Source organism: Siphateles boraxobius, unplaced genomic scaffold (genome assembly GCF_051911475.1).
Source record: "Siphateles boraxobius isolate OS27281-9 unplaced genomic scaffold, OSU_SipBor_1 16, whole genome shotgun sequence".
In the NCBI taxonomy this organism is placed as follows: Eukaryota; Metazoa; Chordata; class Actinopteri; order Cypriniformes; family Leuciscidae; genus Siphateles; species Siphateles boraxobius.
Window position 1 is genome coordinate 3,591,927 of NW_027508766.1, and position 9,904 is coordinate 3,601,830.

Below are 9,904 nucleotides of genomic sequence, written 5' to 3' on the forward strand. Positions count from 1 at the left end.
GTCCCCTTATCAGAGCCAAGTCTACACACCACCACAGGCGGTCACTTCCTTTTCAACACAACAACCCTGTTTAATCCCAAACATGCTTGCTGTCAAGAGTAATGAACACACACTTATGACAATAAACACACGTGAATAAGGAAGTCAGCAGGATTTTCCTCTAATGCCACATAACTTAAAAATATAAAATATTGCAGATTCCTTTTCTTTGAATTCTAGATTTAAAAAATAAATAAAATCCGACTATAGATAGCTCAATCAGTAAATCTTATTTGAAGAGTATGAGGCTCCCTAATGAAAATATATTTCAAAATTAAATTGTCAATTTAAATCTCAAATTGCTCATATTATGTTGAGGCATGCTGTTTTCTTGAATTTACCTGGGCACTGAGTAACTGTACCTTTTAACACCTATGCATCATAATTAAACACTTAAGACAATAAAATAAACTGTAAATACATTTTTTTAATTTATTTTTCAACAAAAACTGATTACTTAATCTGAACAAATGCTGGTTTCTAACAAAAAAAAAATTTGTTTAAGGGTTAGTTCACCCCGAAATGAAAATTCTGTCATTACTCACCCTCATGTCGTTCCAAACCCGTAAGACCTTCGTTCATCTTCGGAACACAAATTAAGATATTTTTGATGAAATCCGAGAGGTTTCTGACTCCTCCATAGACAGGAACACAATGACCACTTTCAAGGCCCAGAAACGTAGTAAAGACATTAATAGTCCATGTGACTACAGTGGTTCAACCTTTATTTAATGAAGCGACGAGAATACTTTTTGTGTGCAAAATACAAACAAAAATAATGACTTATTGAAAAATTTCTTCTCTTCTGTGTCAGTCTCTTATGCTGTTTACATTGTAACCACAGTGCAACGCTTCGGGTTATACGTCAGAACGCAGATACCAATTGGCCAGCTCCTGCGTCAGCATCACACGAATGCATTGCGGTGCTCACATGAACGGCGTTGGCCAATTGGCGTCGGGGTCAATCTGGCATCCAGGGTTGTGGAGCCTCCACCTATTTCAAGCTTCCCTTGGGGGGTTATGAACACAATCTCTGAGGCTAGGGCACCTCCTACAAGCCTTTATATGCAAAAATGGGCTTTCTTTTCCGGCCGGAGCGCAGCCTGGCATATAGACCCCATGTTTTGTGAGATCGCTTCCATTCTCTCTTTTCTGCAGAAGCTGTTGGATGGCGGACGCACTCCGTCCACACTCAAAGTATTCATGGCAGCTATTGCAGCGTACCAAGCCCCTATAGCTGGCCAGTCAATTGGGAAACATGACCTGGTGGTCAGATTTCTCAGAGGGGCCTGGAGTCTAAACCTGCCCCAACATGGTCTCTTCATGGGACCTGTCCAATGTCCTGAGGGCACTCAGCGGCCCTCTGCTTGAGCCGCTCATGACAGCCTTTCTCGCTAAAGACTGCTCTTCTGCTGGCTCTGGCATCGGTCAAGCGAATTGGTGACCTGCAGGCTCTCTCAGTGGACACTTCCTGCCTCAAGTATGGGCCAAACGTCAGCAAAGTTGTCCTTGAACCCAGATGAGGCTATGTGCCTAAGGTGCTCTACATGCCCTCTAGGGTACAAGTCATCTCACTCTCTGCTCTCCCCTCTGCTGAGGGTGAAGAGACACTGCACCTCTTTGCCCGGTGCGGGCCCTTAGGGTGTACATTAAGTGCTCTAGCCAATTCAGGCAAACGGAGCAGCTGTTTGTGTGCTTCGGATGTCGCCCTAAATTGCTGCCAGTTACGAAGCAGAGACTGTCCCACTAGATTGTGGACGCGATAGCGCTAGCTTACAAGTCCTTGGACTTGCAGTGCCCTATTGGGGTGAGGACCCACTCCACCAGGGGAATGGCCTCCTCCTGCGCCTGGTCTAGCGGAATATCCATGGCTGACATCTGTGCAGAGGCCGGCTGGTCCTTGCTGTCCACCTTTATCAGGTTCTATAACCGAGATGTCCCAGCCCTTCAGGAACGGGTATATTCTGTCTGTCTAAATTAGTCTCTGCCCTCAGGAGTTTTTCTAAGAAGAAACCAGACCTATAGGCTCCGGTCCCGAACCCCCGAACCTGCCATTCCAGGGCATTCTAAGTACTTGACTCTATTAGCCTGCCTGGGGCCCTTGTCACTGAGCACCCCAGGCTGGCTTCACAGGACGGCTTTCATTCTGCGCTGGTAGCACGGTGTTTTGAGTGCGTTCCCCATATGCGTCAGACCTAGACATGAACCATATCGAAAGGGAATGCTCCAGTTACTAACATAACCTCGGTTCCCTGAGATAACGGGAACGAGCATTGTGTAACCTGCCGTGCTACTGCACATATGCGCGAGTCGGCGCTATTGCTATTCAGTCAAGAAATTCGGACTAAATGGTCTTTATGTACAACTTAAATAGGCAGTCCCTTTCTGGTGGGCTAAAAAGCCATTTGTCTGTGAAAAGTACAGACGTGAACCAATCGGAGCATTTTCTTTCTTAACTGTTTACGTTCACTTAAAACTAGGACTGTCACTTTACGTTTGAAAATCGATTGCACAATCGATCGGACCAACCAACACAAGTTTTGAAACCGAAAATAGGGAATCGATTTTAACTGCCTTTTTTTTTTAAACAAAAATGTGTTTTAGGTAGACAGATCAATACAGTACACAGAACATGTAGGATGTTGGAAAATAACAATGTCTTTTCTGTTAACCAAATGCTTTTTAATATTCGCTATTACTTTAGTGCAAGTGAACAAGCGCGCCGTTATTTGTTGCTTAGTGACGTGTGTGTTCAAGCAAGCCAGAAATGCGCATATTTATTTAATATATCATGAGGACTCACGAGTTGCGAATTTGCGCTGAATCCACGCAATTTTGCGGGTGTTAATTTCAATCCTTGAATTTTGCACTCCTGTTTGTCATTGTGCAAAAAACTTCACGCCAATAAATCATCAGAAATATTGCTGACTTGTGCGCCCTCTTTACGTTCGTCCTAATGCCTGTTAGTTGTCCGTGGATTTGCCAATATTTGGAGTTGAAAATGGAAACGTCTTTAGGCATGGAAAAGTCGATTCAATGAACACATATGTCTCAAAAATCTAACAGGATTTTTTCACAAAAGGGACAGCCCTACTTAAAACACAACTGACTGTGTTTACATGAATAGCCTACTCACCAAGACAGGCATTTTGACATTATTTTATGTGTATGTGACTGTTTAAGTGCAATAAGCAGTGCAAAAGCACTCAGTATTACTGAGAGGTGGCAGTGCCATAGAGAGAAAGAGTTGCGACACGCTTTGATGTCGCCGCTATGGCTGTCACGTGGTTCATGTAAGCCCCAATAGTTCCAAAACATACGCTGGCTGTCATGTTCTTCTATGGGACAGACAGCAGCGATTACATTATTGAACGGTAAATATAAAATAAAACACACACCCAAGTACTTTTTCAGCTGTTACTGCATTATTGCATTTAGTTAATGTCAGTTTTGCATTTGGAGAGGCAGGGTGACAACGAAATACTGTATATTACTTAGATAAGTTTTAGGGGTTTTTTGGAGGTAAAAGCTTAGTGTTCATGTTCGCATGGGTAGTAGCACTGGCTTTAGTGGCTCATCTGATGATGGACGTCTCATGATATTTATTTTAGCACAACTGGGCTGTATTAGGCTATTGATCCCTGATCTTACTTATAAATTCCGATTCAGCCAGCCTACCTTCGTGATCACGCAAAGAGGTCTGCAGTGGCGGTCCGTTCAGAATTCCAACCAACATAAAATATAAATAATTACGCTGTGCATGTACAAATGAATGATTTAGGAGGGAAATGGACTGCTCCCATAACGTAGAAAGCAACGACTATATTTGCAGCAATGTTCGGTAAATATTAACTTCATAAAATGAAACCGGAGAGATAGTTAATGAGTGAATGAACTATGTTCCTAAATACGTAGCTAAATAACTGTTAACAGGATTCATTTCAGTATGGCTAATGTACCCCTTCATCCTACCCTAATCATAGACTAAACCATTCATCAGAAAACACACACAAATACATGTATACGATGTACTGTGTACAGTACAGATGTATTTCAATCACACATTACTAACCCTAACCCATACACATAATATAATTGTGTATGTATGAATGCATGTGTATAGGCTGTAAGGAACACAGCTTTTTGGAAATATTAATAATCAATAATATCTTGTTATTATTAATTATAAATATTTGGGTCAGTTAATTGGATTAACTTGATGTGGCTGAATTAATATTACAATCAATTAATCAGTTCTTCCAACGAACTCCTTTGATTATTAATTTATTCTAAGAAAAGGGTATCGTCCATGGCCACCGAAGAATAATTATTTCTTCGCCTGTACAGTACTTTGAGCCAGTAGCAAAAACCGTGATCGTAAAGTGACTTGTATTGCAAACAAAACAGAACCAAATACATATTATGTACAAGTTTTATTAACTAAATATAGATATTTATATGAATATAAATAAACTAAACAACATACACACATGAATACATAAATAGGTTAGTGATAGGATGAATTTGGAAACCGGAAGAGGGTCTATGAGAAGAACCATCCGAATTTCATTTTCACATTTCATTGAATTGAATACTTGCATTTGTAATGGGAACAATTCTTGAAGTTGTTGAAAATTGAAGTCGTTGATGGTTCCGGCAGTGTCAAGTGGAAGTTGGTTGAGCGTTCTCTTTCTCCAGGAACGCATGACTGGTTTGGTGAAGGCCTGGGACTCTGTTGAGGCCACGCCGAGCACCCAGGAGAAGTGAGGAAGTCGGAAGGATGGGTGATTGGAGTCATTGTTGGTTGGAGTCTTTGTTCCAAAACTCTTGAGATTGTCCTTGGTTCTTTGTGAGAGAGTCATCTCTCTTCTGCCTGAGCCCATATCTGGTTGGAATCGAGGCCTGCTGGGCCCTGGGGCCCCCGTGGAGGGGGAGGGGGTTCCCCAGAATCACCAGAACATTGTTGCGGCTGGATGAAAGAACTAAGAGAGGGAGGTCACATGTGGACTGTCTCTAATAAGGCCTGGAGAAGATCCTCCCCTAAGGGTTGAACTCGACCAATCAGAAAGGTGACATGTCTGAGAGGGAAAGTGGCTCTTAGTTGATTTACGGATCTTTGTCCCTAGCATGATTATACCTTCATTAATGCTCAGATAGCTATAACACATCCACACTGCATTCTAGAAGAAGGTGATGTACATCAAAGTGTGAGTCATTAAATGAGGATTAATTAGGTAGGAGGCATGATACAGGTGAGGTTACATTGATCGTTAGTTGGTTGTATACCAGGATACATACCATAATATATACCTAATAGTACACGAGACAGTAAACCATTTACTTTCTTTCACAGTTTTATGCATGTTCATTTATAGATCAGTTAGTCTATGATTAATGCAGCAAAGTCTGTTTTAAAGAGGGTTTCTGTTTCATAGTCTCTCTCTTGAGTATGTGGCCACATTCCTCGGAGGTCGTAAAATCTCCTTATCATGCCCTGTAACATGACACTGTTTCTGCCCTTGTGTTTGTTCATTTGGGCTGTGTGAGGAGTTTCATAAACCTTTGTATATAATGAATAATTAGTATGTGTCTGATTGGTCCATACCCTACAGGCCCATGTATTACACAAACACACATTTTGACAAATATGCATATACACATAACCCTAACCCATTTAAATAAATGAATTGTGTGTGTGTGTGTGTGTGTGTGTATGTATATATAATATTATATATATATATATATATATAATATTATATATATATTTTTTTTTATATATATATATATATTATAATATTATTATTAATAATATTATATATTATATACATCAGGCTACCGTAAGTTAGCTAACGATGTCACGTAGCCTAAGTCATGATGTCATGATGTTAGCGATGTCACGTAAGCTATAGCTGCAATTAACCTATTATCTTCCAATAAACATTAACTAAAACTGGCTACATAAAATATAACTACTGACTAGATTCACGATAGGTCGGCTAATGTGTGTAAAAGTAAAAAATACAGTAATTTCATTAATTTACCAGCGAGCGTACTTCGGAAACACTGAAAATGAATGGGGTTCAATGCTGGAACTATCAGTGTTTGGAACTATTGGCTGCTCCACGACACGCGTTACTTCCGCATTCCAAAGTTCATATGGCGGTCTATGGGAGTGTCGCAACTCTTTCTCTCTATGGCACTGAGAGGCGGCTTTATGTGTACACACTTTGGATCTGAGCACAAAATCTTCGGGAATGTGAAAAATGATGCGCAATACGCACAATCCCACGTCAAAATTCAAGCCCTGTTACAAACAAAAATATTAATCTGGAGCAAATTAAATGAGTGAGTGAGGGGAGGTAGGTTTGTGTGTCAACTCGCTTTCGGAAAGATGAGAAAGCGCAGCAGGTCTCGTGTATCTATTCTGCGAAAATGAGTATTGGAAGCGATATTTCAGTATCGTTATCAAAAAAATCGTTATTTTTGACAACAATTGCATTTCTGTTATTATTTTTATGCCTTTTCAAAAGACTACACTTGAAAAAAATTATATATTATATATAAAATTCAACCCGCCAAAGTGGCTAGTATGAGAGTGGATGTCAATGTTAATGCCAAGGGGGGTGGTAGATTGGTTGACTTACTGAAACAGGCCAATTATGGAATTATTTTTGTTTCAAAAAAACGTAACTTTATAAAACTGAACGTAACTTTATAAAACTGAATGTAACTTTCAGAAACTATCAAAAATATGCCATTACAAAAGAAGAAAGACTAAATGAACTCAGTCGCTCAAATTTAACAGGCTCTTTGCAAATCGTGGATTCGGAATGCATTGCCACAGATTTCGCTTACGCTTTGCAGTTTTTCATCTGCTGTTTTGAGACAAACCTCTCGTGGGGGTGGGCTTAAGTGATCTACTCTTATTGGATAGTGAGCTTTTGAAGAACAGGTGCTCTCAGCTCTCGCGTTGATTGGGATCAATCGGGTTTGCCAATTATTTAATCAGGATGGTTACTTATTTACTTATTAAGAATTTCTCTCTCATTATAATATTCCTGATACTCCAAAACAGTTTGCCACTGTATTTGGTGGTACCCCTAATGGTGTCATTATGCTATTTAAGGGCCATAATAGTTTTTTGACAAGTTCTGAAATGCCTCTCCCGGACCCGGCTAACACGTAGCCTATGTAGGCACTCAGGATATGTTTTAAATCTACATTAAAAAATAGAGATATTCGTTTTCTCTTTCTCAATGATTGTGTTTCACTCCTCTTGTTGCAACAAAATGGAACACATTAGTGGGAAATATTTCATGGAAGAAGGTTTGGACTCTCCCTAACAAGTACCTATTGGTAAATAAGGTCAAAGAGATTTCTTTTAAGCTTATTCATCGATATTATCCTGTTAAAACGTTCATGGTATCAAAATTTAAATTAAGTATAGATACAAATTGTAGTTTTTGTGATTCACAACCAGTGACTATCTTACATCTTTTTGTCATTATATCATATAGTTTACAATGAACTGGCAAATGTCTTGCCAAAGTTTTCTTGTATGATCACAAAGACTTTGAGCTTTATTTCAAGGATGTTTTGTTTGGGTTTTTCATTTTAGAGAAGCAATATGAGAATATTTTTTTTATTTGCAACTTAATTTTGCTTGCAAAATTTTTTCTCACTTTCAAATGATGTTAAGATCTTTATCAAATCCTTATCTATACCTCTTGTAACAAAAAGGCTACTAAAACTTAACTAAAACGTTTTTGTATAATTATAATTATTATTTTTTTTTACTTTTGTTTGTATTTATTTGTTTTTCTTTCATTCTCTGAATTCAAATGTGATGTAATATCTATCAGTCCCTGAACCTCTGGCTCTCTTCTCTGGCTAATGGATCTTCATTTTTGTATTCTGTAAGTAAATGTTTAATAAAAAAATTTAAATAAAAAGAGCTCTCGGGGTGATTTCTATGCATTTGTATATGTCATGCTTTGTATTACTAAAAATGTAAATAATATTTGATCTTCGATCGTCTCAGTCTGTAAAGATGAGTTCTCAGGAGAGACACGGAGCGGCATCATCTTCCTCCTCCGCTTATCCCTCAAGGCAGCTTGAAGTACGTTCCTTTTCAGTCGATAACGTTGGACGTAGTCGACGTCGACTGAATGAGGATCGCATCAGAGAGCCTATCATCTTCGAGTACTATTGAACGAGCCAATGTAATTGGCGTGCGTGATTTGCATCACACACTCCGCCCCCGCGGCGCGGGTATAAATACGGAACTGGATGCACGCACTAGTTGCCTTTCGCATCGGAGCCGATCGTTTGATGTCTCTGAGAGTGCTGTTGTTTACAACGAGCGAGTGTCTCGGTGTTCTTCAGGAAGACTCTCCCAGTGCTGGTATTCTACAGCACGAGTGCAGTGGTGATCGCGAGCTTTGAGCTCTCAACTGCTGTTTTAACAGCAACAAGTTCTAAATGTTTGTGTGTGCTGACGACTGGTTAGAGGGCGGAAAAGTGAGTGCTTCACTGTTTCAGTTTTCTGTTCAGTGTTGTCGCGGTCATTCCCCTGTGTGCTCCGGCACTGGTGACGGTCCTATTTTCTGAAAGAGCAACACGGGTGCGTTTGCGTCTTTTTCAAGATGTCATTCGACCTGTGCGTTTCTGGACGCAATCGTTTCCTTTTCCTCTTGACGGTCACAATTGTTGCATCACGTGTTTGAGCTGTATGTTTATATGTATATAAATATGTATGCATATGTGCTTATATGTTCAGCATGCTGAGGCAGCTTTTGTGGACGGCTCATGTTCTCATTGCGGGAATATGATTGTCGCGGTGTTGAGATCGAGACTCGCCTTCATCCGTGAAGCGCGAGTCCCCATTACCATGCCCCACCCCCGGGTGCCGTGTAGGATGGGTGATCGGAGGATAGTGATGGATGTCTCGCCCAGTAACCATTCCCTGTGGGCTCCTCACTCCTCCATCACACCGCAGCCGATGGGATTCCTGTTGAGCATGCTGGTCCCTCTGTAATGGACCGACCAGCTGTTTCAATGGGGGTTCCCCTACAGGATAAGATGTCGATTGCAGCATCAGAGGGTGAGCTGGCCTCTGGAGATGATGACTCGGCTGTGTTATCTCCCTCTGGGAGTGTAACATTGCCCAAGCCAGATCCAGAAATGTCAGCTATACTGAAACGGGTCGCCGAGACTGCAGGGCTCGAGTGGAAACTCCACTGTGTCCCGTTCAGTCTCGGTTGGAGGATTAGTATCTTGGGGCGGGCAGCGCTGGTTCTCAGCTCGCCGCCCCAGTGCTTTTCTTTTCCGAAATGCATGGAGAGCTTATCAGGTGGTGAACGGCATCTTTCTCTGCCAGAAACTGCCTGAATAGCTTTTCCCCCTCACTACCCTTGATGGAGGAACGGTGAAGGGTTGCGAGGTGTCCCTCCATTGGAGCGGTCTGTCATGACACAGGTGCACCTGTGTCTGGTGGCTGCTGCCTTTTGGGGGGATCCTCGTCCGACTGGCAAAGTTTACAAAGCCTCTGGGCAAGCCGCTTCCTTTTTCGTGCCATGGTGCTGCTACTGGTCTGTCAGGCCAGGGTACCCACGGCATGCACAAGGGTAGCCCAGACTGTGCACTCATAGGTAAGCACCGCACCACTCCCGACCTCGCCCTCCGGTGCACGAGTGTCGTGGCGTGTGCGATCGGTGCGCATGGTTCGGTTCCTGGTCTCCCCAATTTCCTAGGTTGGGCTGGTCGGCGACACGGCAGAGAACTGCTTCCAACAGTTCTCTGCCGACCATGCGCAGATGAAGGTAATCCGGCACATCCTGCCCCGGCGGCCCGCTGCTGCCTCCAC